We start from the raw sequence: 21448 nt of genomic DNA, 5'->3' as shown, positions 1-21448 counted from the left end.
ACACAGTGAAATTGAATGATATTATCAAACTTCCCTTCCCCGTATAGTATACTGTACAACATATTAACGCTGTGTTCTTCTAGAACTTTCTTTCTGACAGAATTGTTATCCTTTATATAAAGGATCAGTCATGTGAAAAAAGAATGATTGGCGGGTCATTATATCTCATCGCTTCATAATTTGGTTCAAAAGTAAATGTCAGTATGCTAACTTCTGCCTGAAGATTTTATAAAAATCCTGAACGTGATAACCCAAATTACTGTGCCAGGATGCTGAACATTAAGCAGCAACTATAATTATGAGATAACATAACAAACAGCCATGTCGTTATAGCAAGGTATTAAAAAAATATTTTCCTAATATCTATACAGGTTCTGCGCTTTATATACGAGCAAGGCAGTTAAGCGTAGACGCTTGGTGCATTCCTAATATAAAACATTCGAACAGTGTGCGCACCAAAAAAAGCAGTACATGGAAGAAACGGCCTGACCCCTCTGGTGCTGTATGGTGGGGAAAATTTTCTGGAAAAAAATTGACAGCACTCGCGTTTTCAGTTGGCTTTTCTCGTGTGTGTGCTATTTCGCTGTTGATCTTCAAATATTTCGATCGATATGTGGCCTTTAGGTAACGTACTTACGCACTGCTCATACGGTGACTGCTTACATTTTCGTGTGATCAAATTACGGTCGCCAACGTACCTCCATTCTGTTGAAATAGCGGCACGGCGTTCAAATGCATAACGTCAATGCAACGGAACCCCGAAGGCAAGTTTTGCTGGAGTAGTCGAGAAAAACAAGACAATAAATTAAATCATATTAAAATCAGAAATACGTTCGACAAGACTCATTGACATGCTTAGTAATGTACAAAAAAAATGTCTGTGCAACATCCGCTTTCTCAATAATCGCGGAGAGCAACCATCTTATGTATGCTTCAGTTGCCTGCGTCACGTTGGGGTACGTATCTCAAATCTCTCTAGAACACTTTCTGATGCATCGCTATGTCCTTGAAATATAAAGCCACTAATATAGGGAATTGGTTCCTGCAGTTAGTATACTGTAGACTTTTAACCTATACGCTTGTCCAAGCAAAAGAGAAAGCGTGCAAAACAAAAGAAAAAACATGTTTCCTTACACTCCTTTGTTTAGACACAAACTTTACACGACACTTGAATGACCCTGGCCTGCCACTTTCTTTCCTTCTCAGTTCTTCTTTAGATATATCTCCATGGAAACATGCTTCGCTGTGGAGCGCATACTTTGCTACGGAGCACTTGTAAACATGCGTCACTACTTAGTTCATCTCATAGAAGAGCGAAAATGAGGATAGGGGTCCGCTGAATAAGTAGAAAGAGAGCTTTTTCATTGACAACAGTGCGAAAGCAGACATCAAAGAATCCAATCGGAAGACGTTAGCTATACCTCCGAGATTCTTCCGGCTCTGTACTCATTCATTATGGCAGCAGTTACTTATCCGGTGAATCCAGGCGCGCGAACCTTCGTGGAAAAGTGGGGGAACTTTCCTCCAGACCTATCATTTCTTCGTTGGTTACATTTTGTGCTTACGTCGATAGAGTGAGAGAACGGACGTCACTTGCGTGTCTTCAGATACATCTCGAGCATTTCGTGATTTGCACTGACATAATGGCGCACATTCGGTGAGGTGGCTGTTTTATTGTTAGCACTGGATCACTAGTTGCGTGTAATCAAGAACAAAGTAGCCTCAACCCATATCAATCGTGCTTTCTTCTGGAACAAGAATGTGCATATCACGAAGTTATCTTATCAGTATGAGAGAAAGGAGAGCAAGAAAAGGTACGCAAGCCAGCCAAACTCACCTCCTCTTCGCTACCCTGTTTCAGAGGGATGTGACTTAAGGAATGACATCATCCTGACCGCACTGAGGGCTTTTCGTGCGAGTGGTCATACCTGCCAAGATGAAGCGCACCAAATATATCTTGAACTTGCACTTGTATAGCAGAAAATTAATCGTTAGTGTGTGCAAGTAACCATGTTTTTTTAATGATCGATGCTCTAATAGCATGTGTAAACAATATGCACGCTACATTGATAAAAAGAAAATACCTGCTCGTGTACCGCAAGGTCCACATACGGAAAGATAGGTATAAAATACAATGCAAGACAACATGCAAGGCAAGACACATGCAAGGCAAGGTACTCATGCGGACACATGCGACAAGGTACTATCGTGAGCAATATAAGCTCAAACGCTCGAGCGCGTGGCGAATAGCCTCGAACCCTACATCGGCTGATTCGCAGCGTCCACTGTCGGAAACAAAGTAAAAAGGGCGCCGCACTTCCGCTAACTGTTGACACTCCCGCCTCAATATCGTTGCTGCAAAAACTGTAGCTTGTAGCGTGTGAGTGACGCCTAGCGGTGATATGAATTCACATCAACGCGCACAGCCATATCCAATGACCCATCAGACTATGTAGCTGCTGAGATATCGGCTGTGATGTAGCCTGCCATGATGCACAGGCCATGCTTGTATTATATCTAGGTGGTGCTGGCTGAGCGTTTTGCTACGTCTGTTTTATTTATTATTATTTTTCGTGCATTTTTTTGCGTTTTCATTGCTAGCGGCCAATGGCACGCGGTCAGCTGCCGTTTCGCAGCAACGCTAGCGAAGAGGGTGTGCCAACAATCAGCGGAAGAGCGCCCCTCCTTTGAGGCTATTCGGTGAGGCTATTCGCCACAAGCTCGCGTGTTCGAGCGCATATTGCTCACGATAGTACACTTGCAAACCTACAGGAGAAAGCGCCGATTGTATATCTATATAGCCTGTATCTTAGGACGAGTGAGAAAATAATAAAGCTTATTAATGTGAGAAGCGCGATGTAAAAGGTTTGCGTCTAAAGACAGGAAAAACATTAAATGAAAGATTTTGTTTTTTGAGCAAGATATTGCTTGATTTTAACGAAGAACATTGTAGCGCTTTCATATGATCGTTACCGGCCGTACAGCGTTTCGAAATTTGATTTTGTTTGCTTTTGTTGTCACGCAGTAAGCTACTCAAGAATTCTAAATTGCAAAGTTTTTGTCTGCCGCAGACGCCGCTAATTATTCTTCTTACATTTATTGAGCTTGACAGGGCTCATTAGTTTACCGTAGCGGTAGCACGACTGTGCTCATTTGTTTCCCAAAGTGGCAAGTAATTACCTGAAGCAAGTATCACCAGAAACAAACAAAAACAAATTAGGGCGGCATGAAGTATTCCCGAATGTCCTCGTTCAGTTTTCTCTCTCAAATGAGTTACCCAGGGAGATTGACGCAGCAAATAAGAAATACATAGAATACAGCTGCTTACCCCCCTGTTCTTGTTGAGCACATAAAATACGCCGTAGAAAGCATAACACAAGCGAATAAACTTCGATGGCAAGACCACCGCGCACATGCAACTGAGAATTCTCGTTGAACCATACTCAGCGACTCATACGCTGCGAATTGGTGACCAGTGCTTTTTTGTTGCGGTTGTTGTTTATTGATATGATGTGAAGGAAATGTTGGCTCACAAAGAAGACACCGGCTACTCCTTAGCTCTTGAATGGATTGAGCATACAACACAAGAAATAAACACACGAACAGTATTACATGGAAGAAACAAAACACAGATATGTCAAACAATACCATCAAAAGGTAAAAGAAAATATCCGTAATTCAATTAATAATACAGCCCCTAATATTGTCTCTAGTCATCTTGGAAATGAATCCTCATATATGCATGCGCCACATAACAGTCAACAATAACTAGGACATATAATAAGTACGACATGCTTAAAATACAGATTAGCTGGCACCGACTTTATTCAATGTTATTGATAAGTATGCTTGCACAATTATTTATGTAATATGGAGCGGCCTCTTATGAAAAGAGCGTAAACAGAGCTACGCGTTTGGTCATACAATCTATTCATTATGTGAATTGATTGACTTACATATAAATTGTGAGGCCCACGAATGAAATGATAGGCCCACCTTTTGAACATGCGCAATATCGTGAGTGGGACGTTATGTGTATTTATCTTTAAAGTTCACCAAATGGTTGTGAATCTCAGCAGTAATAGTAAAAGTTAACGTGTACAGGTCGAAAGTAATTTGTTGTGTAGCCGTGGGGGGAAGGAGTGCAGAACCCCGACCCCCTCCCCACACCATAATTTTAGCTTTTCATGTGTGCATACACACGCGCGCGCACAAACGCAGGCACGAACATGCAGGATCTGTATAAAAAGTCACAGTTTTGCCGCAACAGCGAAGCAATGAATGCGATAGTAAGAAATTGGAATGTAACGCGAAGAACGGAAAGCAGCTCGAAATTTCCAGCGCGTCGCTCAAGCGCAATAGACGCACGAAAAGAACACACGCAGGACGAGCGCGAACTAACATCTGTCACAGTTGTTACTTATTTCTGTTTGAACAGCGCGCTCCTTTCGCAAACGTGGCCGCTGCAGCGAGCAAAGTGACCTTCGTACACTTTGTAACTTCAGCATGGACATCGCGGGGAAAGCAGAAGACATACACCCCCCTCCCCTGAGATAAGCACGCGCGCAGGTGACCACGCCCTGTAGGGCGAAGTGCACCGGAGGCACGCGTGAATCGCAACGAGCGGGGCGACGACATTTAGAGCGCGTCCCTCGCGCACTTCGCGCCATCTCGCTGGTGACCAAGAGCACGCTGAAGTAATGGTGTATATAAATAGCTCGCCGTTAGTGTGCTGAAAGACATAATTCTCACACCTAGGGCGAGCTTCGGAAAAGGTTTTCTGAATGATTTTTCCTTGTGGCTTATATATATTATATATATATATATATATATATATATATATATATATATATATATATATATATATATATATATATATGTACACGCGACATGACGGCGACGGACAGAACCAGCCGAGACTGTCTACATATTGTATAAAACTATCGGGAACAATTTTTTTCTGACGTGACTGTAGGTCGCCGCGCACTCGCAAGGCTCATGCGCTGTGGCGGGAGATGTGAGCTTCCAGACACGCCAAATTCCAGTCGCCTGCAAGCGTTCCTTGAGGTTAGATTGTTGTTTTTGATGAAGCCCTGCCGAGTGATTCGTGCAAGCGCATAATGCAGCGAACGATAAAAGAGCGGTACGATGGAACATCAACTTTTGTGTTGGCCTGACGATACCTGACTATTGGACGGTAAGCGACATCGCGACGATTGCCCCAGCCTCGTACTGCTCCGACTTGGCACCAGCTGGCTATTTTCTATACCCAAAAGTGAACTCCCCCCTCAAAGGACACCACCATGGGACCTTAAGTGCCCTCAAAGAGAGTTGTAACGTGTGCCCTTGAATATCTCCCGAAATCCGTCTACCGGGTGCTTTGGAGTCGTGGAAATGACATTGGAAAAAGTGTGTCAATGATCAAGGGATGTACTTGGAAGACTTTTGAGGCATTTACAATATCTCTAATAAATCTATTTTCCTAACTTTTCGCGATACTCGTTATACAAACCCAGTATATAAGGTTGAATAAAACCCCTACCCCCCCCCCCCCAAAAAAAAAAGAAAGAAAGAAAAGAAATATCTAGCTACGCCCCTGGAAAGGTTGGGCGTATAAGAGGGAGAGGGGATGAGAAAGTTTCTGATCTTAAGCTCCGAACCGAGCTTTGCCTATTTACCGTTGCCAAGACTTTCACTACGGTTGCATTGTTGCGACTGCAATCCGGAACGTAGTTCAAAGCCAGAAGGGGGAGCAGCTTTTATTGTTACGTATAGATGCTATGACTGAAGTTATAGCGTCATATAAGTCTCTTTACTACATTTACATTTTAATACCCGAATATACATTATATTACTCTGGACTAATTAGTGTTTTCTTTTTCTTTGTTGTAATAAGAAAAAGTCACGCAAAATATGAAAACGTGCTTGCTTCCGCTAGAGTTGCTTTTCGGTCTATTATTGTGGAGCTTCCCATTGGGGAAGCGTGAAGATCTTTTTTAATAATTTCGAAGAGCTCCGTCAGTGCAATAATCAATATTTCTGCTGCTAACGAATGTACTGAGCGCACGTACGAGGATTAGCGCAAAACCGGCTGCGGTGGAGCAAACATAAATCAATTTACGGTTGCACATCGTACACACGAAAGCAGGTAACAAAACGGCCGGCAGTAAGAATGCGAGCAACAATAAAACATTTCCCCTTGTGAGTCGTTAAAAGAAACGGCGTCGCAATTAATCCTAGCACGTAGACTAATAGAAATTATCGAGGTTGCTACAGATCATATAACAGTGAGATAGAGCTCTCTCGTAAAGTGAAAATGACGGTCGCCTTATATTGTGTCCGCTTTGTGTCCGCTTAAATAGGTCCGTTTGCTCCATGTCATTTCCCTTGACGCCGCTTCGCGTATAGCGTCTTCTTCTTTGATTGGAAGCATTTCTGGGCGAACCAAAGATACTTTGACTGCTTATTTACTACTACTAACTAACTAACTACTAACTAACTACTAACTACTAACTAACTAACTAACTAACTACTACTAACTAACTACTAACTAACTAACACTAACTAACTAACCACCTATCTATCTATCTATCTATCTATCTATCTATCTATCTATCTATCTATCTATCTATCTATCTATCTATCTATCTATCTATCTATCTATCTATCTATCTATCTACTATCTATCTATCTATCTATCTATCTATCTATCTATCTATCTATCTATCTATACGCCTGGGCGCTCTCGTGGTCGTCTTCTCAACTTGGCATAGACCAAGATAATATTATACGACTTTCAAAAGGATCTTATTCTACAAGCAGCTTTGGCGTCAGTCGTATTTTGTTAATACGAGCACAAGTTTCGAGACTGGAGAATGGGCTTAGATGGCAGTGCTAAAAAAATCACACGGATGGTAGACGGAATATGTCACGGTTTAAACAGTTACTGATCTTTCTTGCTTGATCGTCTAATATTATTATCAAACGCAGAAAAAAAGAAGCGCACGAGCTCTTTGTTTTATAAATCAAACGGCATTTCATGTCTTCCCCGTAAATACAGTTTAGAATCGTAAAGCGACAGAACTAGGATTTGTTGCAAACACGGGAATTCCATTCGTTAGGATTTTAACATTGCAAAGCTTACAGAAGCGCATGTCCGAGTTGAATGAATTTCCTCTTCTGTAAGCCATCTGTGCAAAAGCGTAAAAGGAAACATTCCTTTCGAGTTTTCTCTTCTTGATAAACCCAAACAAAATCCCAAAACGCTTTTCGAAATCTGGAAAGAAATAATAAAATGTGGCGTCCACGCGATTCGCGATCAAAAGCTCAATTGTATGGACACCATCCGTCCGTTGCTATTGACATATCAGTACCTTGCTCAATGCTCCAAACTTCTCGCGCCGCTTTTCTTGCACTCTGCACCGGAATAGAGCAAAATCTATTCTAAAAAAAACTGTTATGCTGTTGAATTCAGTCGTTTATGTCTACTTATTTGGTCGAGTGTGTACAACGTGAAGTTTTTCTGCGACTTCCGTAGTTATAGTTTTGAGTATGACACATCATGAAACCAAGCTTTGCTTTCTGCATCGACATTTTAATGTTCTTTGCTATCATGCATGCAGAAATATCATTGCGTAGTTGCTTCAAGTTGCATCGACTTGCAATCCTGTATTTATATTTTTGCCTTAAATATTTGGAGTGGCTGTAATGAATGAGGCCTGGACATGAACTGTTTATTACTGCCAGTCAGCAGCGGCAAAGTAGCCCCGAGTGTTTGGCACTCTCTTCTTTTCTGTGCAAGCAGACGCACCTGCCTCTTGATTCTTACTTTATTACGTTATTGTTTCAAAAATTGTAAAGATTGGCATTTGCAAAGCATTAGGGTGGGCGTAAGTACAGAGTGGGCGGAAAGTAACTGCCTCTTAGAGACGTGTGTAACCTTTTATTGCTTCGCCAGTTTCATTGAAACAAGAGCGTTTTGGTTCCTTACACGTAGGAGAATATTTATGCATTGTAAATTTCGTGTAAGTACCCCATTATTCACTAACTTTCTTGTAAAGGATTGCGGCCTTTCGAAAAGTTCTGCGCACATTCACGTGGCGCGTTTGTAGACCTTTGCGGAATGCGCTCTTCGATTTCATCAATACGCTTTTCATGTTGCGCGATAACTTCCTCTCATCCACCCAACAGGAAACAAGCCGCTGTGTTATAGAACTTCTTGAAGGCACGCTTAGCGGCCACGACACGCTAACCAGCCTTCCGAATCTCTTAGCATACCCACAACTTTGTTGAGATTCATGTCTCTGATACCGCAATGACATAAATGGATATGCAACAAATTCTCCGATTGAAACGAACAAAATATTTTTTGTTTTATTCATATTGGTTTTAGTATATGACAGTTTATAAAGCAATCCTTAATAGGGAGTTCTTACTTTTTACCCACGTGGTAGTTATCACCACAGCTGACCATAACCCTTGACCATAGTTTTTTAAGAATATAATTGTCATAACTCAGTGCTTCTTTAAAGGCCATTTGCTCATTGTTTTCAGGTGATACCTTCACCTAAAGTCTACCTAAGAGAACACTTACTAATAGCACTTATTCGAACACTCCCGAGTATTCCTCGTCTCGCCGTGATGTCCCGGATGAAGCTAAAGCACACTAAAAATGAGCGACCCGCGCAACTTATGTTGGTGGCCACTTGATGCGGACAGAGTGGGAAGGTGAGCATGCGAGGGCAAGCCTAGTTCCGCTTTGGCTTTAGGAGGAGCCGTCTTCCATTTTTCCCAATATTAAATATGAGGAACAGGCAACATCCAGGAAGACTTAAACCACGTCATGTGCGACTGCTCCCGTCACGAAGCAGAGCGACTGATTCTGAATGCAGCATTTCATTTGCAAAGCGGCTTGAGCTTGGAGCTGTGGCAACTCCTCGGCCCGTGGCAAAGCACGGACTGCGCGACACGCAGTCCATCATGCAAAGCAATATTGTCCGTGTGGGAGAAAGAAAAATGAACACTAACTTTACTCGCCAGGTGAACGTCCTTTGACTACTGCTTTCTCTCTTGAGGCGACTGTGCGGAGTTGTGCTTTGCCGCATAGCACGTAGTTAGTTACGGAGAGCTTATAAGGTTGCTTCGCTACCTGCTTCATCTCGTGTAAGAAAGAAACAAGGATCGGGCTCTGCCGACTAACTAAATGAGAGCTCTCTAACTGATCATAATACAAGTGCACACCAGCGAAACGAATGATTTCAGCCGACCTCAGAGATTTTTTCGGCTTTGTACTCGTTCATTACGAAAACACTTACTTCTGTTTACTTCATGGACCTTTTTTTTTTACAAAACACGGCCCTATTACCTTTTTCCTGATTACAGTTTGTTTGCAGACTTGATTGGACGGCACCTCGGAGCTTTGTTCCACATCTTGTTAAATGCTCCACCGCTTGTTAAAGGAAAGACATGAACAAACTACGGAAAGCAATTATTATATTTGCAATTCCTAATCTCCTCAATGATGAATATGCGCTATTTGATATTATGGAACGCTCTCTAACTCTGTCACACTGAGAAAAAAATCAATACGGTACTTTCGCGGAAAACATCCTGTTGTGTTCGAGTGCTGCATAATGTTATTTTTCTTTCATCAATTTCTTGCTGCGCTATCAAAAAATATCTGGCTCCAATTATTGTAAAACCGTGTATCTACACTTTTTCATTTGTGTTTGTACTTATTCGGATTATTGCACTTTATTCTGCTGTATAAAAGTAGTTCATATGTAATTGTGACATTTATGTACATGCACACATATGTGTATATGCCTGCGTGTGTTTTTACTTTTTTTTTCTGCAGCTGTCCGCTGTTGTCTGCTGTTCTCGTGCTGCCAGAAGCCTAGTCAGGCGTGTATAAACACGCCTTTTGTTCCGGCACCATGACAATTCATGTCTCATGTATTGTCAAAAGTGTAAATGAACTTCAAACTTCAAACATCACTATGGGTCGAACTAGGCTTTCGTGTTCTCATTGTGAGAAAGTTCTAAGCATTTTACAGCGAGAGCTGTTGTGAGATCACAACAACGTCCGTTTTTGGCGCCGTAGTTGTCTGCCGCCGTGGCCCGTGTCCGTAACCGCTATCACTCAAAATAAGGAAAAAAACGAAATAATAAAAAATATCCACGATGGAACGGTATTCGAACCTGGGCCCTCTACGTGAGAGCCCAGTATTCCACCACAGAGCCATGCCGGTGCTTGAAACACCTTGGCAGAAAGACCCCATACAGGCTTCACATCGGAAAGGAACCACAATAGTATATGCAATATAGCATGGTAGAATAGTAAAATAACAACCAGGCGTCACACAATGTGACTTGCCCATATTTCTTCATCGTCATCAGGCACAGCATCTACAAAGCGCACATGCGTTACAGGTGTTTTGCAGGTACCACGGTTCTTGACAGAATGACAAAAAATGGCAAAGTGGCTGCTTCCCTACTTCACAAAAATAGGCAGGCGTTGTGCCCCTTTAGGTGGCAGTTGCCGGCTTGCTCTCTCCCTGTTTTCTCTGTATCCTTGTGTATCCATGTATGCAAATCAAATAAATACATAAATAAATAAAATAAAATATTTATGATAATTTATAGCGTAGTGGGTACCTCTCAAGTGCACTTGTATTGGTTGCCAAGAAAGTCCATAAGGCCCCCATGATCCATTTTCTCACGGTCTCAATAACGCTATTTCCCTCTCTGTCTCTCTTTCTCACGTTAACATATGTTATATAGCGTGGTGGGAGGGTGAAATAGCGGCCGGGCGTTACACAATGAGAACTACGTAACTAGTAAGTCGTTTAAAGCATCCAAACCATTACAAAAGGGCTCAGCCGTAATTCTTCATCGTCATCAGCCGCCGCATCCACAAAGAGCACATAATGCCTTACAGATGAGGAGCGGGCACCTGGCTTCTCCACAGAATGGTGAATAATGGCGTAGTGGGTGCTTCCCAACTTCACAAAAATTATGATTTATAGTGAAATGGGTACTTCCCAAGTGTACTTCTATTAGTAGCCCCAAGAGAGTTTACAACGGGATCAAGAAATGCCACTCTGCCAGCTTTCGCTGTGACTGTGCTGCGCTTTCCGCGCAGGCCTGGCGTTTTTTTTTTTTTGTTGATTATCCCTTGGCATCCGACACTAAATGTTTGCATGCTGCACGTGGTCGCGGTGTTCGCGGTTATATTCCTAAAAAACGTCATCATATTTGCCGTACATACCTCTACCGTCTCTTCTGACGGCTGATGGTTATTGTGACAAGTCTGGAAAAGAAGCCACACTTCATTTATAGACGTTAAAATTACAGAAAAATTACCTTTAGGCTATCTTTTATCTATCAAGATTCTGTTATATTCTAACTGGCTTGCTGTGGAGAGGTCGACGTTAATATCCCCTGGACTACTGCAATTCTATAAGTTCTGCAGCGGAAAAAGAAAAAGAAAGTGGCTACCCCCCCCCCCCCCCCAAAATAAACGAGTAATGTAAAAAAACACACGATATAAAAATTCGTTACAGCATTAGTTGCAAGCACGTAAAGCTCATGCTGTAGTAAGTTTGCCGTCCAATTTTGGTGTCTACACTCATTTATAAGGGCACACATATACAAATTTTAGTCTGGTGTTCTTTTATTTGCTGCAGTATATTGCTGATTGTCTACTAGTCATAACATCGCACGTCGCTTTCTGCAGCAGCACTAGACAGATGATTAATTACAGTCTGTTTATTACAGACCAGTCTCCATTTCAGTTTTGGAGACATCCGAGAACAAGCTGCCGCATGACACTAACGCCATCTAGCGTGTGAAACGGTACACAGAACTGTGACGCGCTTCCACGCTGCCTGCATAGTCTGCTCGCGTTATTTCGCTGTCGCATATGCTGCGCGATGTCATTCCTGTGGTCCTCGTATGGTGCCCGCGACTTTCTTGAGGCTTTCACGCTTTCCACAAGTTCGATGCGGGCACGGACTCGCGAGCAGCCGCCGAACGGTAGCCTGCTCGCACAAGCGCGGGCGACTATAACGTCATTATTATAGCTGCGCCAACTCGGAGCTCGGCCGCAGTGGTGTCGTCTCGGAAGTTGGGGGTCACCTTCAGGTCAATTTAGATGATGTCAATGTCGCGAGGTGCGACGTATAGCGGCGGATCGCGCACGCGAACTTCAAAATTCATATAATTGCATTCCTAAGCTATATTTACTGTTGAGATTTGGTAGATGATATTAGCATATTGACGGGAATCGATCCCGCAGGCTGTCTCAGCTGCGAAATTCCTGTCAGTACCTGGCTAAGTGAATGTAAAGATCAGTCCGCAAAAAACCCTGACAGATATTGCATTGAACAATAAGAGCCAAGAAAAAACATTTTTGTGTAATTTGAGGGGCAACAAATCTTCTTTCATGGTTTCAGATACAGCTCTAGTTTAATGATGAATACTCTAGCTGAACGTGGCATAAGGTGTACGAAATTTTACGAAGATGCACAGTTAACACGGTATGCTAAAATGGTAATAGTTCTACCAATAGCGCATAGTAATGAAAAAATAGCGGAAGCCAAAGAAGTTGTGGTAATCTGGCGGCACACATTGCTACGGCAAAAACTCAGATTCGTTAAACATTTTCGGAAAAAGAACCCAGCCTGCTTCGTACCTAAATTTAGAATGGCTGGTGAAAACCGTATCATCTATTCGTAAGTTGAATGCTTCGAGAGGTTGTGTAAAAAAGTGATGGAACGAAAAAAAAGCACTATAATGGAAGCACTTTGTAGCATTAAATGTCGCTTTTCCAATAATTATGATTCTATCACAAGCACATCTGAATACAGAACGGCCAACTGTAAAAAAGAGAGAGAGCTGCCTTATCGATTTAGTCAAGAACAGATGTTGCTGCACCCTAAATCCAGACGCCTACAGCAAGCGTGTCGCTTTTTTTCTGGGCAATCAGCGCACTTCTCATAACGATAAATGTTATGGTGACAAAGTGGTATTTATTTCAACGTGTTTTCTGGTGCTTCTCAGCCAAGGCGCCAGTTGTGACTGTATTTATTTGTTCAGCGCCTTACTGAACTGAGCAAACCGAGTAAAATCAATGGCGAGGTTGCACGCAGAACAGTTTTCTAGGAATTGTGTATTGAAGAACTTATACTGAGTGCGTGAGTGTTGTAACATGTGCCTTTGTATATCCCTGTGTTTGTTTTCTTCTTCACGACGACGACTATGATGCAAAAGAAGAGGAGCAGCAGGCGAGACGCATTTGCACCAACCTCCCGGCTGATGCAGCGGGCACGTGGAGTCGCGCGAGCCAATGGGGTCCTGAACTAAGGGCTCCACGCTATACGAGGCAGATCTTTCATCCTTCTGCGAGTAAAAGTTTGTTTCTCTCTCCTTATATACATTTAATAAAAAAGCCAAAATGCCAGGATAGAAATAACTTAGTTATGCTTCTGCTTTTATATTTGAATTGGTGCGCTTTATTTAATGTCCGTTGCAAAAGTGCTGAAACAAGACCTCGAGCTAGATATCTTGTAACCTCGAGGTCATATTGTAATTTTGAAGAGGCAGTACGGAACCTGGTTGCTAATTATATTAGGCGCGAAATCCTAGGCGTGTACGCTTAGGACTGTCGTTTAAAATTCTAGCCTTCTTCTATATTGTTTCTGTGCAAAAAAGATTAAAATGTACATAAAAAACCTCCAAATGTTGTTCAGCTGCTCAGTCACTGTAAACGTCGTTGAGGCTTTTTCCTGCACAAATAAGTCACGGTCAAGCATTCGACTTTGAGTGCATTTAGCATCGATTTGCTGCGCAACGCTTCAGGGAAGGGCTTCTCGCATAGCATGGCTAGGATAGATACAATCATAACCATTAATGAATTGAAAGCTCATCATTTTCGCGATATGTGAATACGGAACAGCGTTGTTGCGGAGAAGGTACATAACTTCAATTTACTGTTGCTTTTTCGCCATCATTTAAAGGAACCTTGGCAACAGTACTTAAGACACGTTCAGGAAATAATTTTCTGCATGGTACCTTTAAGAAATCTTTACGTTCTTAAGAGAGGTGAATCTAAAACAGGCCGTAAGCGCAACTTTTCCGTAAGAAAAAAAAAAAGGTGGGTTTCGCGTTTTAAACCTGGACATGATTATGAGGCATGCCGTATAGGTTGAAACTTCGGCGTAATTTGGCCACCGGAGGTTCTCCAAGAAGCAACTAAAGGTTAGTACAAGGTGTTCTGGCAATTCTCTTTGGTCGGTGATAGAAATACGCAACCTCGACCTCAGCAGCTTATAGCCGTTAACGTACCCCGCAGGTACCGTAACAAATATAGCATGGTCTTCATTGTCACTTGTGTTTGCGTAAGGTTGCGTTCAAAATGTCAATGCGCGCAACCAGTTTGCTTAAACTGAGGTCTTGATAAACTTTAAGAGGACGTCTCTCATAGATGGGATTGCTTCCCACCACCTCTTCCATATTACTGCACAAGTTCCCAGGTTTCGCTTTTCGTCATGTCCGCAGATGGAAGCTGACTCTCTTTTAAGCTCGAAGACGGAATGCGCATTATCAATCCCCCTAATTCCGTAGGTAGCAGGTGCAGCGTGAGAGGGAGACGTGAGAGGACGTGAAGGCGGCCAACGTGGCCGTGCCGTTGTCTCGCCACTTTATTACAAGGCTAAGCGGAGCGGCGGCGGCTGCAGGCGTCCAGACCGCCAGGAGCGTGAGCGCGTTCTACCCTGGCTCTAGGCATTAGCTGCACGAGAGGCGCGCGCGGCGACTAGAAAATGATGATGATGAAGGGTGATGATGATGACGTCACACATTTATCTGCGTCATTCGATTCCTGCATCCCACTCCTGCTTCAGAGGGCTGATACAGCATTGATGCTCGTGGCCCATTAAGAATTAAGGTGGTGCTTTGGCACATTTTTCAATTCAATATGTTTTATTCTTTCTTTTACACAATAAGAAATGCACAACATATGCTTGTTATTATGGCAACCAACTGCCTTCAGAGAACGGATGAATCTGGCCAGGTCGTTTAATCGTTATATAGTACGTCCTGTATTCCTTAGCAAATCTACAAGCATTACTTTGCGCTGATATGAACTGTTCTTCGCCCACTCGTAGCCACCTGTAGACTTAACCGATTTTCTCTCCGTGATAAAGCACCAAGGTGCACCCAGCGTTAGTCCAAACGGTGGCTTCAACTTGGTTATCCCTCTTTGCAGAGTGCTTTTAAAAAAAATGCTTAACACAGCTGGATAGCAGAACCCTTCCTTTACTAGAGTAAGAGCTGGTACATATTCCCCCTTTACATGTATGAAAAATAGGCATACGCTGACTCTAAACCTGCGCATTTTTCACGAGATGGTTAGTAAACATGGTTTGTGGTTTTTCCCGTGCACGCTCTCTTCGTGAAATAAATTGGTATGTTGCGCGCGTAGAATACGTAGGAAGTTGTTTCATCCACATGGACATCGCAGCTCACATCGCCTCGCGGTTCTACACTTGGATGAAAACCTAGCCTAATTTATTGTTCAGTATATTCTGCGAGATGTTAGTCTTACAACAAAGAGTCATCGTGGCCAGTGCTTCTCTAGCGTTTCGCATGCTCGTGTGCAGCGTTCTTCTATCAATTCGAACTAATATAGCTAAAACTAAAACAAGAAACGCCATGATATTCCTGTACGCCGAAACGATCATCCTTGTCACGCCATGTTCGGTCGTGTCTTGGTTGTTCTTTACAGAAAACTTATCCATCATGATTGTTGCTGCTGGCTGTTCGCGCGTATTCCACGTTCTCCATAACTATTTTTGTGCTGTGAATAATGACGTAAAAACAATAGCGACAGCACTTATAAAAATGAATGCTGGAATACGGAATATATTTCGTCGAAATTCGGCGGCCCCGACGTCACAACGGCTCATATAGCCATTAAAAAACGTATTAGGCGGCGTCATATATATGCGTTTACAGCGCGTTATTTTATTAGCAAACTGCGTCTTATTGCAAGAGGCCAGTGAATCTTACGAATGCGCCCCACCAGTAACAATATCTGCGTGTCTTTGTTTTTGTTTTTTTAGCTATGATGGCTGATCTTTTGTTTGTTTCCTGTTGGACGGCATGAAATCGTGTTGGTTTTGTCGGCAGGTTTTTCTTCTCTACCTTCGTGGATGTAGAATCCTCGTACGAACATATCCATAAAGGCATAATTTAGCCCCAAAATTAAGTACCTCACACAACAAGACAAAAATGAGTCACAGGTGACGCGCTCTGTGTGGTGGTTATTTGCAATAAATTATGTCCAAGTTAACACCGACTCGCCCAACAACCAATCCTTTCACAACATTTTTATGTACGCAAAGTAGCTTGCCTTCGACGTTTTTGCTTGAAATTGCGTAAGGAAGCAAGCCTTACAAATACAATGTAACAAACTCGCATCACAAGTGTGCATCGTTCACAAAGCTCATCGTTCATAGAGGGAACTCATATTTTCATACTGCCGATGCAGTCGCTGAGATACTGGCAACTTTTAGCATCCGGTTCGGTGGACTTCACGCACAACATGCCTCAAATAATAGCATTCAGTGTTTCCCCACCGTCCTCTCGCTTATAGTTTTAATGAACGCACGTGATTCGCATATCAGTAGCCAATTCCACATCCCCGCGCCTCATTTATTCCTCCTCCCAAAAAAGTAAATAAACAAATAAATAAATAAATAAATAAAAGGAGGGAGTAAACCTATCGTGATAAGAAGTGATCTTTTCCGAACCAGTAGACTTAAGAAAAGGTCAGTATTTAGATGGGGATACTAACAAATAAGAATGAAAAGGAAAAGAAAAACTATCAGCGCACGCCGCTGTGCATATACAAGTTGTTTGTTTTTTTATTATAGAGATAAAAAATAAATGAAGGAGTTGTTGTCACCATTGCTTGGTGACGGCTCCCCCTTTCCAGTGAGTTCTTAGGATATAACATTAATAAACAAAAATATTATGTATATACATATGAGCAGTCCTACATTTGGCAAGGTCAAAAGCTCTCGTTTAAACAGAGCACACATACAATCGCGGTGCACACTTTCAATGTAGACCACTGAATATTCATTACAAATGTTAGTGTCTTCAGAAAAAAAGTTGAAGCACTTTCAAAAAGTGGCTGGGAGACACAGAGTAGGGCTGTCATTTTCTCGCTCCCAACCAGCTCACCTGTCCGATAAATCTCATGCGTACAGTGAAATTGGCTGTACCCACCGCCAAACACGCAATAACACGCATCAAGAATATAAAGGATGTTGCATAAAAAAATCTCGTTTTTGCTGTGCCCTTATGCATAATTGCGCACTTATGGCATGGTAGGCTAGATTGCAGCTGGTAATTGCAGTACAAATCGCGCTGTTGCACAATTCATGTATGTCGGGCAAAACAATGTTTTAACGACTGAGCGAGACAACACCTTAACAAAGTAAAAATTTTATACGGCATTTATTTAGCAGTACACTGCTAAAAGTGCTCGTGGGAACTGTTCTTATGTAAGAGTAGGTTTAGAAATAAGGCAAAAAAAATGAAGGAGGAACGTGAAGTTGGAGAGGCGTATCACATCATTGAAGCTGATGGTAAATGCGTTAGTACGGCATAGCTGGTTTCCAAGATATGAGTACACGATAATTAGGAATGGTACGCATGCTCGTTTCCTTTGTTATTCTTGCGTAGGTTTAAGTGTGAAAGCGATGTACAAGTGTTTACTCTTTCTTACTAAACTTGTGTAATAATAATATTTGGGGTTTAACGTCCCAAAACCACGGTATAATTGTGAGGGACGCCGTAGTGGAGGGCTCCGGAAAATTTCGACCACCTGGGGTTCTTTAACGTGCACCTAAAGCTAAGACCACGGGCCACAAACATTTTCTCCTTCACCGAAAATGCAGGCGCCGCGGCCGGGATTCCATCCCGCGACCTTCGGGTCAGCAGTCGAGTGACATAACCACTGGACCACCGTGGCGGGGCTACTAAACTTGATTTTGTCGAAAGAACTCTGCGTCCACGTGTGTTCTTTCCTGAAAATTTTCGCACTCTTTCAAAAATAATGACTATAGGGTCTTCGTTTTGCCCAATAAACTTGCGCATATTGCTTGGTAATTTAAGCTTCTTTTGTGGCCTTTTCGAGTACAACACAAAGTGCTACAACACAATGAAAACAACGCGAAAGACTTATGAGACATGCACATTTTTTTTCACTACAGTAAGTAGAAAAAATACAGGTCCTCGCAAAACAATATTTCTATATTTATCCCGCTGCTTTTTCGCGGCTTCTCTACGTCCTTACGTATCCATTAGAATAGGCCGAATTGCTTTACAAGACGTCCTGTAATATTCTTTTGCTTGCTATTTTGTCGTTGCGCGTCTGATAAGGGAGTTCTAATAAATCTCGATACCTGGCAGAACGTCATTTACTGTGAAACGCGTATGTATCGCCTTCCTTGCTCGCTTAAATATTCGAATCTTCCTATTCACTTCTACCTATAAGGCGTTTTTCAAGATAAATTGCTCAGATACCCCGGTAATCTCAAGGCGCATATTCCGACATTAATTGCCTGCATATGCGTGCGATCTCACGGGGAATGTTTCGACACGCAAGACAGCGCCCACGTACTGCCAACTTCTACTTGTACATGTATCGCCCCTTGACAATGGCGACCAAGCTATATATATATATATATATATATATATATATATATATATATATTATATATATATATATATATTATATATATAGAATATATATATATATATATATATGAAAGAAAACTAGTCACAGTCAAACACATAACAACATTTATTCTGAGCTTTCGGTCGGGGACCGGCCTTTATCAAAGAATGCATTCGTACATGGCGTACGCGTTTAAGTACAGATTTTGTCAATGCATAGATGTAGACACACCATCGTGATTCGTTGGACTATGACATGGGAGGGGCCAGAACAACAACAGCAAACAATCCCAGGGAGAGAGCGACACGCATACAAGATGACACACAGCATTGCACTCTGTGAAGAGTAGAGTATAGGCGGGGTCAGAACATACACAAAATAAATAACAAACAGCGAAACGAACCTACGTGTGTGGTTCGGAACGAGAGGCGGAGGGGAAAAAAAGAAAAAAATGACAAAGATGCGAACGCACTTACCACGCTAAATGGGGAGTCCCATCAACTACGGGACTAAAGGAGAATACGCTCACGGACGCCGGATGTAGACGTGCCGCACGCGTTTCCTTGCTACCTTCAAAAAGCGCGTCAAAAGCAGTTAGTGTTTGCCCATCCATGCGTCTTTTAGAGAAGGGGGTTCGCTACGGCTTTTGAAGTCGACCGGTCTCCGCGGGCATCTTCAGGTGCTCGCGGTAATGACCATAGCCCTCCCTCAAAAAGAAGGATACGACTGGCCGGTGAACAAGATTGAGGACAGCCGCTGTTAGGCCTAACATAAACCGCATCCTCAGAAGGCACCACAATTCACACCACATGCCTTCTGAGGATGCGGTTTATGTTAGGCGGGGTACCACAACACATTCTACTTGAAGGCACCACAACATTCTACTTGAAAGCGACAAGTTACGATGTGTTTTTCCCGGAACCTCCACGCGTTGTCTACAGACGGGCGAAGAACATTACAGATATTGTAACGTCCTCTAAAGTCAACACTCCTGAATTCACAGGCAGCGGCCCCTGCAACAAGTCTAGGTGCAAACTCTGTCCAATGATGAACAAAGGGTCCACCGTCACAAGTACCGCGTCTTCATTTTCTTATAAGATAAGAGGCAACTTCAACTGTGACAGCGCGAACATAATCTACCTTCTCGAGTGCACCTTATGCCATGCACAGTACATTGGTCAACTGAGACTGCGTTCAGGATGAGAATCAATAATCACAGAGCACACGTAAAGGCTCTACCATACCTTCCTCTATCTAAACATGTTAATAACCTTGGCCACCCCTTCCATACATTTTCCGCGGCGGTACTCTCCAATCGAATTTAAAAATCCATTATGACCGGGAGGCTCGTGAATCATACCTGATCCACAAATTTAACAGTGTCACTGGTGGCATAAATGAAAACATAGGCCGACTATCATGCTTGACTTGCAACGAACCCGAAAAATTTGATTCTGCCGGCAACTAGGTGACCGATTCCCAAGAAACTTTTGTACTCGGGATGCAGAATTTGAAGCATCCGTTTACCCTGATGTGCATGCATGTACACATGTGATTACACACGTCGCGCATTGTGCTATTCGAGCCTGGACCATTTCTTGATAAATACATATGTCATTAAGTTTGGTACTGTGATTACGGGTATTACGTGCGTGCTCGTTTCCCCCTTCCTGCAAGTACGAATGCGGTACCCCCCCCCTTTTTTTTCTTTCTTTTTTTTTTCGCTTGAACATCGGTTGTTGGTTCATATGAGTACGTATGTGCATGTGTATGTATATCCGTATGTATCTATATGTGTGTGTGCATGTACGGATATGTACATGTATATGTATATGTTTATCATGTCTCTTGATTGAAAGAAATATGTCATGTGCCCACATTGCGCCTAACAGCGGCTGTCCTCAATCTTGTTCACCGGCCAGTCGTATCCTTCTTTTGAAGGAGGGCTATGGTCATTACCGCGAGCACCTGAAGATGCCCGCGGAGACCGGTCGACTTCAAAACCGTAGCGAACCCCCTTCTCTAAAAGACGCATGGATGGGCAAACACTTAACTGCTTTTGACGCGCTTTTTGAAGGCGTCCGTGAGCGTATTCTCCTTTAGTCCCGTAGTTGATGGGACTCCCATTTAGCGTGGTAATGCGTTCGCATCTTTGTCATTTTTTTCTTTTTTTCCCCTCCGCCTCTCGTTCCGAACCACACACGTAGGTTCGTTTCGCTGTTTGTTATTTATTTTGTGTATGTTCTGACCCCGCCTATCTCTACTCTTCACAGAGTGCAATGCTGTGTGTCATCTTGTATGCGTGTCGCTCTCTCCCTGGGATTGTTTGCTGTTGTTGTTCTGGCCCCCCCATGTCATAGTCCAACGAATCACGATGGTGTGTCTACATCTATGCATTGACAAAATCTGTACTTAACGCGTACGCCATGTACGAATGCATTCTTTGATAAAGGCCGGTCCCCGGCCGAAAGCTCAGAATAAATGTTGTTATGTTTTTCACTGTGACTAGTTTTCTTTCATATAATAAACCAAAGCCAGGAACATTCTTTCGAAACCTATATATATATATATATATATATATATATATATATATATATATATATATATATATATTATAATATATATATAGATCTATATAATATATATATTATATTATGTGTGTTGGTGTGTGTGTGTTGAAAGATATCCATATAGCAT

This window comes from Rhipicephalus sanguineus, chromosome 2 (assembly GCF_013339695.2).
Source record: "Rhipicephalus sanguineus isolate Rsan-2018 chromosome 2, BIME_Rsan_1.4, whole genome shotgun sequence".
NCBI classification, from domain to species: Eukaryota; Metazoa; Arthropoda; class Arachnida; order Ixodida; family Ixodidae; genus Rhipicephalus; species Rhipicephalus sanguineus.
The sequence above is the reverse complement of the archived record's forward strand: the minus strand, read 5'-3'. Positions refer to the sequence as shown.